This window comes from Zonotrichia leucophrys, chromosome 2 (assembly GCF_028769735.1).
Source record: "Zonotrichia leucophrys gambelii isolate GWCS_2022_RI chromosome 2, RI_Zleu_2.0, whole genome shotgun sequence".
Classification (NCBI taxonomy): Eukaryota; Metazoa; Chordata; class Aves; order Passeriformes; family Passerellidae; genus Zonotrichia; species Zonotrichia leucophrys.
Genome location: NC_088171.1, coordinates 51,624,249 through 51,642,573, shown reverse-complemented (window position 1 = coordinate 51,642,573; position 18,325 = coordinate 51,624,249). Strand labels below are relative to the sequence as shown.

Genomic DNA, 18,325 nt, shown 5'->3' with positions numbered 1-18,325 from the left:
GGTAAGCAGAGGAACACGTGGCGACTTGTTAATTTTTTTTATTAAGAGGACATCTTTTCTCCTTTACAAGCTTACCTAAGTAGTGAAGTGCATTTAGCAAAAGAAACATGGACAATGCACTATAATGAAGCTTGATCATGCAAACACCCCATGGAGAGTTTTTGACCACCTTGTAGACAGCAAATTTATGAAATACACAGCCAGGTTTTACGTGAGTGTAGTTTTTAAAGACTTTTGTGCACGCTCTTCTGCCTTGACCTGAAATTGCATGATTACACTAGTATCAAGAATTTTTCTTCCTCTGAGCAACCTTATTTCTCCCTAATTGGAGAAGAAATCTGAGTATTAATTTTCACTTGTAAAGTTGCAAAGCAATCTTTGAGACCAAATTTAATTGAGTTTTTTATTTCTAAATTTCTGTTTACAACAGACTTTCTGTGTATTGTAACCCAAATCTCTTATGCAATTCTAATAAATTAATCTAGTTAATATCTCACGTAGACACTATCAGCAGTCTCCAGCATTCAGTGTTACATAACTTCTAAAAAATTATTTGGTCAAAATTAATTTTCCACTTTCTTGTATAACTTATGAAATAAAACAAGACGTGTATTTTTCCTAAAATAACCATGGTAAGAAACTGGTGGATGAAAGATTTGTTCTTTAGAAATACAAACACATGAAAATGATATATGCTTGTTTTTTATTTTTAAAGAAGTAACATTTTTATCTTGAATATGTTTTTGGTAATATGTGGCTTTCTGCACATTTATATATATGAACATATTTATGAACATATAAATACATATTTTCCTCCTAATTTTAAAAATTTTTTCTCTGCTTGGCACAAAGACCCTGAAGTAGTACAGATGATACCATATTCCATTTTTATGCTGAATTAGAAAATTAATTAACTCCTTTGCTAAGGCTGTAGTTCAAGAAACATTGGATTTTTCCTTATCAAAATCCCAGTCACAAGGACAAGTGACTGTGATTTCCATTCAAATATTTCAATTTTCAAGTCATTCAAGAATTAAGAAGAGGTTTTTTTCAGATATGAGGATCTTTCAAAGTTATCAGTGAGAAGCACATTATTGTTTTTGTGAGCAGGGTTTGTGAAACCTGCATAACCAATTCATATCCTCTATCCTAATCATTTCTATAGGCACAGCATAATCCAGCCCACTTGACTTTGTCGTCCTTGCAGCATTTGGAGACCTGAAATGAAAAAGTCAGACAATTGGCTAAATCAGACAGGAAAGAGATAAGGGTTACAAAAAGACAAGACAAAATCTTAACCTAAGTATAGGCAGCGAGCTGTTTGCTGCTTTTGTGATTTGATACCATTAATAACACTGCAAGCAAAGGTTAGTTACTGTGTAACACCTGCAAATGCTCAAGAATGGGAAACAATTTTTACCAATGTTTTTAAGCCCTTTCAATAGCCTTATATTACATGTGACAATGAAACACACAGTTAAATGATACATTAGAGACTATGGAACCAGAGATAGAGGCTGATTTTCTGGATTCTGTTTTCATAAGCAGTTTGCCCTATTAACAGCATGTGAATATACAGTCATAAGAATTTCTATGTAAATTATGCTATTAGCATCTTATTTACTTGAATGACTGCATATATATTAAATAAGAAAAAGGATATATAAATCCAGAGGTGTTTGAATTGGAAAGATATGTAGTAGTCCAAACACAATGGCTATAGAGGCAATTGATTACAAAAATACCAAATATCAGGTGATGGTTTACATACACACCTTTAATCTGAAAAAGTGTGGAATAAAAAAACTTTCTTCTGACTACTTTGTAATTTAGAGGTTTATCTGAAAATGTACTTATTCAAGATGTTATGTTTGTGCAAATATGCTGTACTGGAGTTATAAGGCATAAATATAAGCAAGCTATAAAATCACCAAAATACTGCATACCTTAAGAGATGGGGCTTTGTTTTTTTCACTTTTTTAATACTTTTGCTGTTAGTGCAACATGCCTTTGTTTTGGGGTTGTTTATCTTCTTCTCTGTAGTCTTTTTTCATACAGAATTGCAATGAATCTGCCACTTGCTCTTGGATGGCATGCAGAGACAGCAACTTCATTGCAACAAATCTCAAGCCATATAAAAATATCCACACAGAACATAAAAGCAGAGCTTTGCTTTTGGTTGCTAACGGAGAGCATTCAATATTTAATAAAAAAGTTACAGTGTTTTGCATAAATCCTTAACACAGCACTTCTGATACAGAAAAAGCATCATATATGTGGACAAATCAAATATTTGTCATCAAGTTTGAAGTTATAATGATGAAAAAAGTGCCCGAGAATGAACAGCTCTACTAATATAAACAGTGGTTTTACTTGTCCACATACCTTCTGACTGAAAATACCAGCGTTCAGAAAATAATGAAATAAATTTTTAACTTGCCAACCGCAAAATTTATTCTTTTAATATCTGGAGTATTGCTGCCATGAGTTCTATTTCTAGACATAATGTAGAAACCTGAGGGAAATCTATAGAGCAGATACAATATACCACAAATACTATGGATGTAACAAATTGAAATAGAGTATGCCAGGTTTTAAGTACCTCATATTATTTAATTGCCTATGACAGAAGGTGTTTAATAGGCTTGAAGATGCAAATGACATATCCTACATGATATGATAATGATATATATCTATAGTTCAGTACATAAGAATTTCTCCTTTTCACTTCAAAAACTATTTTATTTCTGTTTTCTATTTGGCAGCAATGAGAATGAAAGGACTAAAACTTCCTTTCTGTTCTTAATTTCTTTCTTGTTAAGATTGCAAAAAGATAATATTTAGTACCAATTTTAGTGGTCTTTGTCCTGACAACATTTGCTCATTAGAAAATAGGATTAAATTGATTTAATAATCGACAAATAGCAGTCAATTGGTAATGATTTGCCATCTGTATTTAATGCTGAACTTGATGGAAAGCTAGTGGTAGAAATATTAATACCCTTTTAAAAATCTCCTGGACTACCTATTTATTTTAATGTATTACTTTTTTGTATGCACAATGAAAATATCTGATGTTATGAAGTATGACGAGCTCACATACATTCTTTTACCTATGTTTATTTTGTAAGCAAAATAATTACAATAATACTGCACAGGGAAAGTGAGTGTGTATATATATATTTTCCAGACCTGTACTAATGAGAATTATTTGATGTCGCTATGGAAATTTAGAGAATTATTTATGCCCTATTCAGGGGCTGTAATTTTTTTCATTAAGAATATCTTTGTAATTATGTTACCTACAAAGTAACCAAAAATTTAAATAAACAAAAGGCCCCTTGTGTGTGTGGGTCAGTTATAACCCATGTAATATGTAGCCTATTCACTCTATTCCTTGCTAAGTAATGACAAGGCTGTAAGCAGGCTTTGCTTTTAGAAGGTCAGTTTTTATGCTTGCATAAACCCCGACAAGCTACATTTCTCATGTCTGTTTCAATATGAATGGATGAGCCATTTACTGGTCTCTTTCCCAGTGGTGAATGCCCATTTCCTTAGCTCTGAAAAAGGCTGTTGTGATCAATCTTCTCATTACCCATTTTTTTTTCCTAAAAAAATTATAGATAGTATTACCTAATTACCTAACATTACTTGAAATTACCCAAAGAGGAACTATCTGTTCCATGTATATCCTCCTGTAAAATCTCAAAAAAATTTTACCAGCATTTCCTCTCCTTGATACTACTTGTCCATTTCATTTGCTGCCAAGATAACCAGGCAGACTTGCTTGTTTCCAAGTCCAGTCGTGGATAATTTTAGACAAAAAAGCCAATTATTCCCATTATATATTCTACAAAACAATGCTTTGTGATACTGGAAAATTTCCAGAGGATTTTTGGAAATGTATATACTCTACCATGATTGAAGTTCAGTGTCTTCCTTTTAACTTTGCACCAGGAATAAATCAGTGTTAACTAAAGCCAAATGTTAAAAAAAATCTAATCAATTATTAGTAGACATACCTGAGACATTTTATGGTGATTTAAAATATTTAAGAAGATACATGAAATTGGATAACATTTTATTTTAACTATCTTCTCGTTAATGTGCTGGGAACTTTCAGCTTTGCCAAAGTTAGTGGCCTTGAAATGCAAATCTCAAAATACAAATTTGCCAGTTTTTAATATAAACTCAAGGTGGAAGTGCTAATGAAAAGTTACATTAATGACTTAAAGACCTATTGTATAACCTGGATAGTGATAACTTTTTCCTGAAGCAAGCTGGTTTGTCAACATGAGTGCACATCAAAAAAGAAGCACAGATCATAACTGTGTGTTGTTAACTGAAACTGGATTAAGCTGAGAAAAGTTCAATAACCCTTTATTGGTACTGCTTTGTGTATTAAACTACAAGAGAGACTGTGCATGGAGAGACTGTTAAACAGAGATGACTCTTGAACTAAGTGCCATTCTTTTCTTCCCCAAAGTAGGTTCCTCCACTTACTTAGCTCACCTATCTTCTAGAGCAGGCTTGCTCTGTTAGATGAGGAATCAAGCAATTCCCATTGTTAAGAAAACACATTTTCAGTTGGTCACCCTGTGAGCAATCTTATCGGGTGAAGATAAATTCACCGGATATTATCTGGATATTTATGGATTTATGGGTTTTTTTTCTCCCAGAGAAAGGTGACAGAGTGGAGTCTTTTTAATAAGACCTTTCATCATTGAGTGGACAAAGAATAAGTCTTCCTTATCACTTAAACCATCTGCTTTTTCTGTACACTTTGTTCACCTAATAGTTTGAATAATATTTTGACCAATAATTCAGGTAATATTCAATATTCAGATAAAGATATATTCAGATAAAGATAAATGTGTATTGAAGTCGGAGGGAGAGATCCACCCTTATTGATCAGCATCACTCCACTTTATTGATCAACCCGACACCTTTTATAACAGTGTTAATCAAGTTCATGCATATTGCAAAATCTGAGCTCCTGATAGGTTGTAGAGAAAACTTCAGCTCCACCTTTTGTTTACAATACCAAAAGTTAGTTTACTGAAACCAAGATCAGTGTTCTCACCCTGATATGGAGAGTGCTCAAAACTTTCATCTCTGTTCTCAGACTGACTGCTCCCAGCAGCAGCCAAGGACAGAACGGTTTGAGAATCTTGTTGTTTATATGAAAGGTGGCTGAGAACCTAATTATTTACAGAATCAAGCCTGGGAAAGGCTGCTTTTTTCCTTTAGCTGAATCGTTTCATGGCCTCTTTCTTTAAGCCATGCCTGAACCAGGCTGTCCACAAATGTGTGTAGAAAAAATTGAGGGTTGTCATTCAGTGTTAACACCTCTGTTTATTTCAGATTTCCTCTGAGGTGGTGTGGGTTTATAATATGGTAACAAGGTGATCATGTAGGAGACAGTTTGGCTAAGAACCAAGTTTTCCAGGCATCAGACAAGTCTGGATTCAGAGGAGATTAAGACAGCAGCACACTCAAGAAGTTGCCTGTACTTATGAATGATCTACAGTTTAAAGAAACTTTGGTAAAAAAGTGTCAGTTTAGGACTATACCTTCCCCCTCAATAAACTAAGTTAAATTCTGTACTTTGTTTTTTTAATAAAAATGAAAGACATGCGAGAAATTCCATGGTGGTTTTGAATCACAGTGTCAGTGTAATTTTAACTAAGGAAAAGTAGCCATTTTAAACATAACTGAGGACAAAATTGTTGTAACTGCCTTTTTTTCATGGTGATTTTAATGGATGAAAGATTGAAGAAACACCACCTTATAAAATTTAAACTAATAATGCTGAGTTTATTATAACAATCTAAATTCATGTAGTAGTTTCCATGAGGCAAGATGAATGGTTATCTTGAAGGTGACTTGTCACCTGTATCTTATGTGTTTTATGTCATGTAGTAACTAATTTTTTTTCTTTTTTCTCACTAGCAAGTCCAGAAAAATGCAATTCTGAATATTAGTCCTTGAGTTCCCATGTTGATGATAAATAAGAAGAAAATACATCAAAATTCTGGTAGATTACAAATCTGTTGTAATCAAATAAATGTAGTTGAGTTTTGCCAAATTACAGCTGTTACAGCAATTCATATTTGAAGGGAAATTAAATCTAAAGGTGTAACTTTCACAAATGAATTTTTTAAGGTCATTTTAAGAACCACCAGCAAAGGTATTGGCAAAAGCAGGTTTAATATAAAATCAAAAACAAAACTAAGTTCATTGGCAAAGTTCCCTCTACGACTTATTGAGTGGTTAAAGCACACAGAGGGAAGAAAGGCAACCCAAAATCAACTCAGAAATTACCTATTTATAGTCTGAGTGGGAGGTGGGGAGGGAAAGGAAAGAGTAGAAAAGGATAAAAAGGCATAAGGAAGACCCTCCTGTTGAGTTGCAAGGTTCAGAGTAGACCCCCTTGCTAAATAAATCCCAGACTTGACTGACAGGTTTGGCCTAAAGATTTAACAGCGCTTAACCGATACCTGAAGTTAAACATTTTAACAAAGGATTCGTCTAGAATTTACTATAGCACAACAGTAGTCACTCACTGGTCTAGCTTACTTAAAATTTAAAGTACTTAGGATCCAGGAGAGCAACATTTATATCACATTTGCTATAGCATATTCATAACTACTACGCACACAGACCTGAAGGAGCATATAAAGGTGCACCTGTGGAAAATTCCCCTTAAATTCACTGAAATACATCAGAGGTCTTTGCATCTTCTCAATGGACAAAGGGTTGAGGAGTGGGGTACCAGCCCAGGGTCTGTTGCTGTCATTCACCAATCCTCTTTACAGCAAACTCGATTCTTCCCTGGCTGTGAGAGATGTCCCACTCAGAGTGAGGTTGCTGGTCACAGCCTGGTGAGGTCCAGGAAAGCCCAAAATGTCTCACTTAAGATCACTGTTTTCAGGGTTTCAAGAGAGTGGGCTTTAATCATAATAATTTTTCATCCTGGCCACAATTCAGGGTAGTAACTCTCTCTGAAAGTTTGATAACAAAAATGCTATTCCACTTGGTTTGTTATTCAGACAAGAAAAATAAGTTTTCAAGGCTGCTCACTAAAAAAACAGGAGCTTGGTCGACAGCACTAGTTCCTGGGAACAGACAGTGTTTCTGATAAGCTCAAAAAAAAGCTTAGTCCAGCTGCTGCTCATTAAAGCTGAGGCCTAACAAGAATTTCTCAGCTCACAGTGTGGCTCAAGGAGTGGGGGGGATGAACCACCACAGTAATGAAACATAGGAAATGGATACTGATTGTGGCATTAATATTGAACTTTTTTTTTTTTTTTACAACGTTGTTAAAAATTGTCTCAGAAGCCCATGAAGATTAAACAAGTTCACTCTCATGGCAAAAGATTTAGTAGCTTTGACAACTTAATTTTTCATATATGTATAGTTAAAATTAAACTAGTTTTTTCTTCTGAGTCAATCTGTTTAGCAGGTGGATAGTAAGATGTCTTTTATAGTTCTTTTTTCTCCTTACCATGAAAAGAATGAATACATCAGACAATTGCCAGAAGCAAGAAATTTGAAAGAAAGCCTTCATGCATCTGACTCATTAAGTTGAAACTTTTCCATCTGCATTCACTTTGTTAGCTCACAGAAATGTTTAATCAAGAATTAGAAAGACTGATGATAACTTTGTGTTTTTTGTTTAGGTTGCTTTTTATAGAGACATAATTCCAAATGAGATGCATTTCTCATGTCAGTGATAATGAGCCTATAAAGCACTTGGTATCTTTCTAAAGTGCAGGTGCCAAGTGTGATTGTGACATGATGATGCCTAGAAATGCCTGTAAATATATATAAGCACCAATCTGTGCATTTGTGGGAATGTATCAGCCATGCACAAGGACACAAGGTTCCTAATAGAAGATGAATTCTACTTATATTTTGATTTTTTTCCAAATAAAACTTGTACTTCTGAATCATTTTGTGTAAGCTAGGTTTGGTGTACCTAAAAGAGAATCTTTTCTGTTGTTGTGAAAAGATATTTATGAAACATAGCTATTAGGTAGATCCCATAATTATCTCCACAGAGATCATTCTAGAAGTAGCATTCATTGTAAAATACTTCTGATTAGCATCACCAGTGTTGATTTTTAAAGTAGATTTATAAATCTAAATGGTGGTGAATGAGGATTCCTGTCCTGATGAAGAGTAAAGCTTCTCTCCTCATTACCTGGGAAACATGTAGAAGGATATGGGATTCTAAAGATTTTGAGGAGAAAAGTGGCAGAAATTACAGAACAATTTTGTAAACTAAATGCCTGTTCCAGTTCTTTTAGATAAGACAACTTAAATGAGACAGTAGATTGCCTTATATTAACTGGAAATTATGTTAAAGTATTTTAAAATGACTGAATACTGTTAATGTCTCCAAAAGTGGCAGTCGTCACCAGCTAGGTTTAGCTATCTTCATTGATTAGAATGAATTTCACTGCACACTATTTTTATGCTTGCTTGCACTGATCTTCAAACAGTGATAATTTTTATTAAATTAAACATTTTAAATGTTCCCATCTTCTTTTGTCTTCATAAATTTCAAAAACTTGTCACCAAAAAATTATAACAAGCTCCTTACTGAGTATAAACTGCACCTTTCCCAAAACCAATTATTTTTTTAAATGTACAACTCAAGATGAATTTATTTAAAGTTTTGTGTCAGAAAGGATCCCACACTACCTGGAAAGCAGGCTAAATGGTGGTCTAATTAAAACAAACTTTTCTTTCACCACAGAAATTGCTCATTGTAACTCTTCCCAGATCTTGACTTAAATATTTTGAGGTAAATTGAATGACAATTTTTTTTATTTTCAGATGCAAATTAAAGAGCTTTTTGGTTTTTTGTTTGTTTTTTTTTGTTTTTTGTTTTTTTTTTTAAGTCATGTTAGCGGCCTAGTTTATTATTAGCACTTGAAATGTGTTTATGATGTGGAGGTGGGTTTTTCCCTTCCAAAGGTGCTGTTCTATAAAAAGGACTTAGGTGTTGGCTGGGACTCTTTTTCTGTAGTCTTATATGTTCATTAAACTCCCTTATTTCCCAGTAAAAGAACATGCAGCAGCAATACTACAGTGATTTTTCTGCAACTAAGCCCTTCTAGGGCATGGGTAATTTATAATATTCTAGAGGAAGAATGTTTCTCCCTCTAAATCAACCTTTTTCTGCTAACCGGCAGCTGTGCATGCAATGTATGTTTCTGAAATTCTTGTTTGAACAAGGTAAATAACAAAGGATGTTTAATATTTGAAGTTGCTAGATTTTTGAATTATAGATTTTATAACAAAATATTGGTTTCAGAATGATAGCTTAAATTATTAAGATTATGCCTGCAGAAGTTCTGTGGCTAACCCTCTAATAAAAAAGAGAAATAATTGGCTCTTGCTGATGGATCTGGTTAGATTGAAGTATGGGAAAATCATCAATGCCATGAAAGTGAGGATGATTAAATGCCAGATTCTGTATCTGGGATGAAGTAACGCTGGACAAAAATCTGAGTTGGGAGAAGAGTGGCTGGAGAGCAGCACTGCAAAAAGGTTCTGGGGGTTCTAGTTGAAAGGAAAATCAAAAGGAGTCAGTAGTGCTGACCCAGAGGATGGTCAAACCATAAACACATTTCCTGGAGATGGGGTTAATAATTCTATTCTAAACAGAAAAATATTCTATTCTATTCTATTCTATTCTATTCTATTCTATTCTATTCTATTCTATTCCTTATAGTCCCACTGAGAAGATCTGAAGTGCACTAAGGTTGATCAAGCAAATTGCATTAATACATTGAATAAATCAGATTTTGTTAATTTTTTTATTTATTTATCTAATTTATTTTCTGGGGCTTTGATATTGTCAAAATGCAACCTTGTCTAAATGCTTCTTTATTGATAATTTATTCTTATTTCCTGTAATTCTTTTAATAATACAGCATGTCATATTTTGAAAATGGATTATCAAGCTAGAGAGACCACTTCTGGTAGGAGCTTAATTAAGTTTGTGTAGTAATTGTGGAGTGTTCCTAAAATTCTGTGCTTCACAGGGAATTAGCTTGTGGTTAAACTGAACTAGCTTTTACCCCATCCTCCTAGTTGCTAGACTTTATTAAAAGATGCTGAAATCTAATTAAATCCACACATATAAATTATCAAAGTCCTTTATTGTAACGGCTTTCACAAAGATGATTTAATTGCATGTGGGAAAATACTGGGCATCCCAACATCTTCTATCCTAGTCATTTTTATCCCATGCATTAAATAAGTGTAACAGAGGACCACAGCATGCTAAAATTAGTCCATGCTGACATTTACCTTTCTTGGCCTTTAGAAAATTCTAGGTGTCAAATGTCATAGAAGTTAGTATCACTAATAAAACAACTCTAAATCATATTTTGTTTACACTAATTACTTTTTTTTTCCCTAAGAGCACTTTGCAACATTAATCTGTCAACAAGAATACAGCACTTTGTTTTCCCCCCTCTGCCATCTGTAGTTGTTCCTTCTTTAAGAGAAGAAACAGGTATACAGGATGTCAGTATTCCCCACATACGTGTTCTTTTGGAATACTTTAAACATTTTACCTGGAATCTTAAGCCTTGTGTAGACTTACAGGAAAGTTAAAATCTGGTCTAACATACCCACTAAAGAGCAAAGACTCCCAAACAGTGCTGTATGACAGATTACTGTTATCTTTACTTCAGCTGAACTATACTTTTGAGCCCAGATGTCTTTCACAGGAGAGAAGGAGATTGTGTTCTCTTCATGTCCCTTGTTCAGTGATTTGAATTTTCAAGGGGGATACAGAAAACAGGTTTTAAATCCCCTTTTTTTGCCTTAGAAATGAGTTCAAAAGTGTCTCAATGTTTACTCTGAGACTCATCTTAGGAGACTTTGGAGACTTAGGAGACTGAATCTTCTACAGAGTATGCACTTAAGAATTTCTAAGAAGCTGTTCTGCTGGAGTGTAGGGGGACAGAATAAAAGAAAATAAAGATAGTGTAGAAAGTAATCTTACCCCTAAGGAGTTGCAGCTGGGCCAATTATCAAAGATTAGCAACAGGCCTGACTTAACAAGGCCACAGCTGTAACCAATGAGAAGCAGAGTGCTATAACAGAGTGGGATGGCTGATTGGGGAGTGAACTGTAGTCAGCTGGCTGCTTTGTGAAGAAGAAAGAGTCAGTGCTCTGAGGAGATGTCCATGAGAAACCTCAAGAAGGTATGGAACTTTTGTGAGAAGGAGACAACAGTATGGAACCCCTGCAAAAAGATGACAATACTGAAGTTTTTGGGTTAAAAAAAAATTATTGGATATTTCTTCAAGCAGGAATAGGATTGGTTCCTCCCAGTTTTGGGTGATTTAAACTGCAAGCCAAAAATAACAGCCAATCAGCCTTTTATTTCTCTCTGTCTCTCTCCTTCTTGTCCCATCCTCCAAAATACTCTGACTCAGGGATTTAAGAAGATATGAATTTCTTGTCTGTTTTACGTTAGCAGGGTAAAGTCACTTTTGAAAGATATGCAGAGAAACTTTCTATAAATATTGAATCAGTCAAAACCTGAAATGTTTTTGAGTTTTGTTTGATTTTTTTTTTTTCCATTTATGGTGACAATTATTTTTTCAATTTGGCTAAAATAATAAGTTTGATTGTCCCAGATTTTAAAAATACATGTACAGCTATCCAACCCACCTCTATTCTGAGTTTTTGAAATAGCTTAGTAAATTACAGAGGCTATTCCACGAAAAAACCCCGAAAACCTAATAAGTGTAACATTTTCAGGTTTAATGACAAAAAAAAAAATGGATGTGATAATCTTCAACATAGAAAGGTGACCTAAGATCTTTGCTGCCTGGGTTATGTAGGTCAGTTATCCCTGTAGGCAAGTGCATTGAGAATTTCTGTGGAGAGAGATCTGGAATTATAGATTTTAGACAAGGATGGTTCTCCTGAAGAGAAATTCTCCATTACATTGGTTTTGTAAGTGAGGTTGTCTTTTATTTTAATTGAGCCAACAGTACAAGTGGCATTCTTTTAGTTGAGCTCCAGTAAATTATCAGTAATTAAAATTGTTGCAGCAATGCCTTTGAGGCTGGAGGTTGAAGAGCCTGACATCCCAGAACCTGGCAGAATAGAGATAATCTGATCTTTTATTAAACATCTGCTGCTGGGAGTTGTCCAGTTTTACCTACATTAGCTGTCAAGATGTTCTGGACAGCACGACTATTGCAGATTTGACTCAACAATAAATTATAGTCAATTGCCCAATAGCTATTAGTTCGTCAGAAGACTTTCCTGGTGTTTTTGGGAAGACCAAGTGATATTTTTGCTTTTTTGTTTCCTTGACTTATTTTGGCAAAGTTGTTTTCTCATCAATCCATAAAAAAAAAAAAAAATCCTACCCTCTTGTATAATACTTAGCTCTTACTTTTAACCAGATAATTGATATGTCTTACTTAAAGTGTAAGACTGAGAGGAAAACATCATCTACAACAAAAGGGGAGTGTGACTAATAAGCCCCAGTTGCTAATCTTTAAGCTGCATATAATAGTTTTCAAACAAAGTTGGAGACTTGGTTTGTGGTAGCACGTGCAAAATACTGAAAAATTCTCCAATATGAATAATTATTTCTATACCACTGAAATTCCTTAGACTCTATGTGTACGTTAGCACTGTGTGTGTCATACTTGATGTGTATGTGTCATGTTCATACACTCTAGTGTTTAATCTGTATAGTAAAAATCAGAGCCTGAAAATTCATATCTATTTTGTCTGGATTCCTTCCAGCTTTTCAACACCAGAAAAGTATTCCTGTCCCCTGAAAATGTGCATATCCCCTAACAGAGGATAGTGATGTTCGTGGGGAGCACTCTTTGTGGTGTCCTGCATGTGACCTATATGCTGTCACTCTGATCTATCTAGGGATCACTCTGATTCTGAGATACTGGAATCAGATGAAAAAAAAAAATGGTGGAAAATAATCAGAATCCTGATTTTAAAGATAAATTTTTTAATGAAAAAAGCAAACAGGTAAACTACCCTCTCAAAAGATATTGTAGCTCAAATAATCTTGCCACTGTGGGAAAAGCCAAAATGCTGATTTTAGCTCTGCTGTCATCTTCCACACTGAGTCTTCTGGGTGCCATGTAGTGCAGCAGCATTCAAGCACTCTTGATACCTGAGTTCAGTGTTGCATGGAAATAGCCCAGGTTTTAAGTGATGCCTGAATAGAGATGAAATTTGGATGCAGGCCCTGGAAAGTCTTGCTGATAGATGGATGTTAAACGCTCAGGCATACATCCATTGAATTCAAAATTAGGATGTTTATAGAATATATACCTGTGTACTTGCTAATGTTTTCTGGACCAATGGCACTTGGGGACAGGTGCTACACATACTGCAGCAGCTGGTCAGAGGGCTGTTATCTATTTCTTCCGTTAAGGCAGAGCCATCTGATTACCAGAGCTATGCACTGCCTGCCATGGTAAATCCTACAACAGACCAGCAAAGGAAAAGATTTTATGTGGTTTCTGACAGGAAATTAGGTTTTTGATGTTCAGGCACAAGGTGGGTATCACTGGAAATATTTGATCCATTCAGAGATAAGATAAACAGATCAAAATAAGTGAAAAATGTAAGCCTGTTTAATTAGGTCAGCACTAAGCGCTGTGAAGATGGGCTTCTGAATCAGTTTGTGGTTATGGATATTGAAACAAAAGTGGGGAAGAATCTGCTGGCTTTGATTTCCAATACAGTTATAAAAATATACATGATTTCTCCATCCTTCTGTGAGGTTTATTATAAGGTAAAAAACAGGCAGTCAGGATGCCCAGTGCAACCTAATAGGAATACATTTGAATATCATGCTGAGAATTAGGATCTTGATTTCCCTGCATCTCAGTTTGCACTTAGAAATTAAAAGGAAACTTTCAAGAATATTTCGGTTGACACACAATTTTAAATTGTAGGAAGACAAATGTTTATATCATGTGAAAAAATGACTAAAATAAAAAAATGTATGATAATCTTAAACAGATTATCTTCTTCCTTTAACCATTATAGAATGTGTAACAAAATAGGTTTGTTGAATAGATTTATGTCTAATTAGCAGAGCAGGAGGAGGTAATACAATAAAGCCAGACAGTAGAAGGAAATGCTGTTTAGCAGCATGGGGTTCAGGTATTAGGAAGTCAAATTTGTACATAAAGCTTCAATTTGGATCTATGAAATATTTCAGAATACCATGTTTTACATCCTTTTGCATGATTTAATCATCCTGCTCTTGGGAATTGAACATCTTTCAAATACATCACAGGAAACAGGCTAAATAACTCTGAATGATGATGATGATAACCTGTCTAACTAATGTGTAAAACTAATGCAGAAAATGCCTATTATAATGAAAGGGAAATCAGCCAAAGCACAATATCCTTTCAGCAGCTCTCTTTATAGGATTTATGGATGTAGTTTAAAATATGTCTTTAAGAGGTGTTCTCCCAGAGGTTTGAAACAGCCTTTAAAAGGCACAATCTTTTCTGCAAACTCAGAGGTGTGGAATACATGGAAAGCAGCCATCTGGTTTATTTTAAAAAGTAGCCATGAGTGTTTCTAGCTAACCAGGAGCAGTTATAACACAAGCTGTATGAACACCAAAATTGTTAGGCAAAATATATGAAATCCTTTCAGATTTTTCTTTCCTGTTTTGGGCTCAGAGTTTCACAGAATGTGTTTTGTGACCCAGGATGTGGCAGTCATAACGAAGTCTGTACTGCTGTCTTGCCAATAGCCTTCCTCTGGCTGTGTGAGGTAGCTAAACAGCCACATTTCCCTGTCTTCTACCCCACTGACAAGGAGAAAGGCCTGTTCTAGAGACCAACATTGTCCCAATAAACCACAATCCAAGAAACAAATTTCACTTCTAAAACCCCAGTGGGATTTTTCTAGCAGTTTCTCATTTTAACTTTCCAAAAACTAGTTTTTAATATGCCGTGTCCCATGTTAATTAAGGTGAAATTTTGTTTGTTCTCCTTTATAGGGCATGAAATAGTTATCCCACATTCTTCTAATTATTTCTGCATGTGTGAGAATTTTCTTCTGCTCTCAACCTGTACTCAGGTCTTTTGCCTGTGTCATTCCTCTTCTGTCCTTTTAGTTACTTTTTGTTGTTCACATTTCTGGATGCCTTGAAGTGCATGGCCATGAGCTTACCTGTGATAATTACTGCTTACATTATGTCTAAAAACTTCTTTTCTAGACAGAACCTATGATTATATAGCATTAGCATGTACAGGCCTCAGGGAAATCACAGCCTCTTTGTGATGTGCTCTGGAGTGCACACTAACATACTGTGTTTGCCTTCAAACATTTAACTGAATACTATGATCTTAAAAAAGATGCAACTAGCATAATTATAGCATGGATTTCAAAGGACTGCTTGTGGTGGAAACAGTTAGGTAAACACCAAATGCTTTGTAGTGCCTAGGGTGAAAAAAAAAAAGAGTATCTACAAGGGAAGGGAAAAGGAATAAAGAAAAAATCCTGACTGTAGAGATCTGAAACTCCTGTAGCACAATTCAAGCATTGCTAATGGATGTAGGAAGGGCATGTAATAGCTGCTCTGCTAGCAGCTATGCTTATGGGAATTTCTGTAGGAGCCCAAGGTAAGCTTCTCACCTTTGGAGGGCAGTAGCTAAATGTCAGCAATGCAGTCCAATTGACTAACCTGTATTCAGTATTTTTCATGGAATACAGTTCTTGTGGAATAATTGTTTGCCAGTCAGGCACTCAGAACTAGTCTAGCTGGAGCAAATTGTGCAGATTTGGTAAGTGGTCCATAGCTCTGCAAGTCACAAGTGGTTCCCATTCCTCCTCTCAGGCTGGCTGGGACCACTGAACATAACTACCATAACGGCTCTTATCCTGAACATAAAATAACACTGAAAATTACAAATCGCTCAATACCATCAAGGAATCTTCTGAGGAACCTGCAACAAAAAAAAGAGTTTTATATTCATGGCAGTCAATGACATGGACGTCAGTATTACTGGATTTTGATTTACTGTTTGAAGCTGATGATGAGTGATAATTTTTGAAATTGAAGAAGCCACAGTAGAGAGAAAATGTGCTTTGGATTTTATTGCAGAGAATAAAAGAAGTTATATCTATTTAAAATATAAAAGTAGATATGAGTGTATAGAGAGAAAGTGGTTGGAACACTCATTGTACATATTTCTTAGGTGGTATTTTTTAAAATTTAATAAGAGTCCTAACAGTGATTTACTGAGAAATTTTAAAACCTAACAAGAAATATGTCTCTTATTCACATAACTTTTCTTTAGTGAGATGCAACAGCTGTCCACCTTTCGAGCTGCCCGTGTGAATGTGTCCTTTTTGTGTGTTTTGCAGTGCCAAAGTTTAATAAAAAAAAGCAGCTCTTTGTGCATTTGCAAATATTTGTTGAAGTTATCTGAAATAATTAACATCCTTTGAATAGTAAATTTTCATATGTAACAAAAGCTGGTGAGATATGTGAGTTATCAAGTATTCACAAAAGTCATTGTGAATGATGTACAATCTTTGAAACTTTCTTTTGTGAGAAATTTCCATGTAAGAAAAATTGAGAAAGTATAATACAATAGTTAGCTTCTATAAAGTTGCATGAGTACTCAAAGTGTGTTGAATTGCAAATTCAATGTTCAAAAACTTATTGTTAACACATCAACTAAAAATGAAATATTTGAGTCTGCACTCACACCTGAGTGTATCTGTGTAAGAAATCTTAAAAATATCTGTGGAATGAAAGTATTGACAACAGAAGTCATACCAATTTAAAAAATTTCAGCTTTGGTTTTTGTGTTCTTAAGGAACAAATTCTAAGTTCCTCTATTTCTTTAGAAATAAAAATTTGATTTCTTTTGAAATGGTTAATCTTGATTAGTGTCTTGAATGCTTTGCTGAAACTGCTGCATTATTCCCTTCCTTTATTAGTACCTGAAATGGCACTTTACAATGGAAAGCTCTCAGACTTAAAAACTGGTTAATTCTCTATTAGGCCAGGTTAGTCGAAGGAGAAGTATAATGATGACTGAAGAATACACTCATCAAGTAAGAGTTCCTGCAGATATGAGTAGTGTCTTAATATAATGTGCTAAATTAGCTCTCAGGTGTTTAATCTGCATCTTCTGCAGCTCAGTGTCCTGTGGCGTTGCACAGCTTTCATGAAATGCTCTCCTGACATACCTGAGTTTCCAGCTGACCTGATGAGGACCATTGGATGAAGATGCCAAATGGGTCTTATATTTAGCTGGCACCCAGCTGCCTTCATTTGAGGAGAAAAAATAAATCTAGCATCTGGAATGCATAAACAGACACCTGCCCTTGTAAATGACTGGGTCTGTGAGCTTATGGAATAGGAATGAAATATGAAAACTCTAGGGCTGGCAAAGGCATTATTAAATGTCTTCCTTGACAGAGATACAAGAACATGGGCGTGTCCATTTTAGTGGGAGGGTCCAGTGCACAAGCTGAATATGAGCTCATGTTTGACACAAAAGAGGAGCCATGGCTGTTTTAGATCTGATGTCTTAGTATGTGTTCATTTATGGTCATGACTAAAACTACTGTTATCCTGCTTTGACAAAACTATGCAATTGCAGTAATTGCATTGAAGGGCCATAGAATAAACATGGCTGGGAAGAAGATAATTATCTGGAATGAAACTGTTCATTTTGCTTTAATTTACCAGGGAGGGACTGATGCTGTAGGGATATTAACTTCCTGATGGGCAAGGATTTAATACAGTACCATGCTTTTATTACATCTGCTAATATTAACTGTCTTGAATAAGTTGAATGTGCAAGATGATGTAATTAGGAAGGAATGATATGATTGTTCTTGCAAAATGCCAGATTTGAGATTAATACAGGACTTTGACCTAAGTGTTACTTTAGGCCTTCTAATGCCTTTACATAAATCACTTCCTATATTATTTTATAAATTAAAGATGAAAAGAAACAGAAACAAGAAAGGCCAGCCACAGTGTGGGTTTCATGGAAGGTGCCAGAATGGCAAATTACACAGTGATAGCTTTGTGGGAAGAGAGATTGGACTAAACAGTTATATTTTGAAAAATAAGACAAGTAGAATGCACGTACACAATAATGGACTCCACTGACAAGATAAATGGTGGCACCTATTTACTACATACTGCATAAAGACAAGGAAATAATCACAGAAATTGAAAGGCAGTACATTTTAAAACTGAGGAAAAGAACTAATCATCCAACATATGAGATTTATGGAGCTTTCTGTCCCG

General features: G+C 35.0%; 1 protein-coding gene and 1 long non-coding RNA gene across 2 annotated transcripts in view; both read left to right on the top strand.

Annotated features, from left to right (window-relative positions):
* CNTNAP2 (contactin associated protein 2) overlaps nucleotides 1-18,325 on the top strand; it is a 1,031,263-nt gene that overhangs the window by 107,755 nt on the left and 905,183 nt on the right. The gene's annotated exons all lie outside the window — the stretch shown is intronic.
* Nucleotides 11,141-18,325, top strand: part of LOC135443152 (uncharacterized) — a 35,731-nt gene continuing 28,546 nt past the window's right edge. The window contains exon 1 of the long non-coding RNA XR_010438845.1: nucleotides 11,141-11,231. This is a non-coding gene — a long non-coding RNA (uncharacterized LOC135443152). The remainder of the gene's footprint in view (nucleotides 11,232-18,325) is intronic.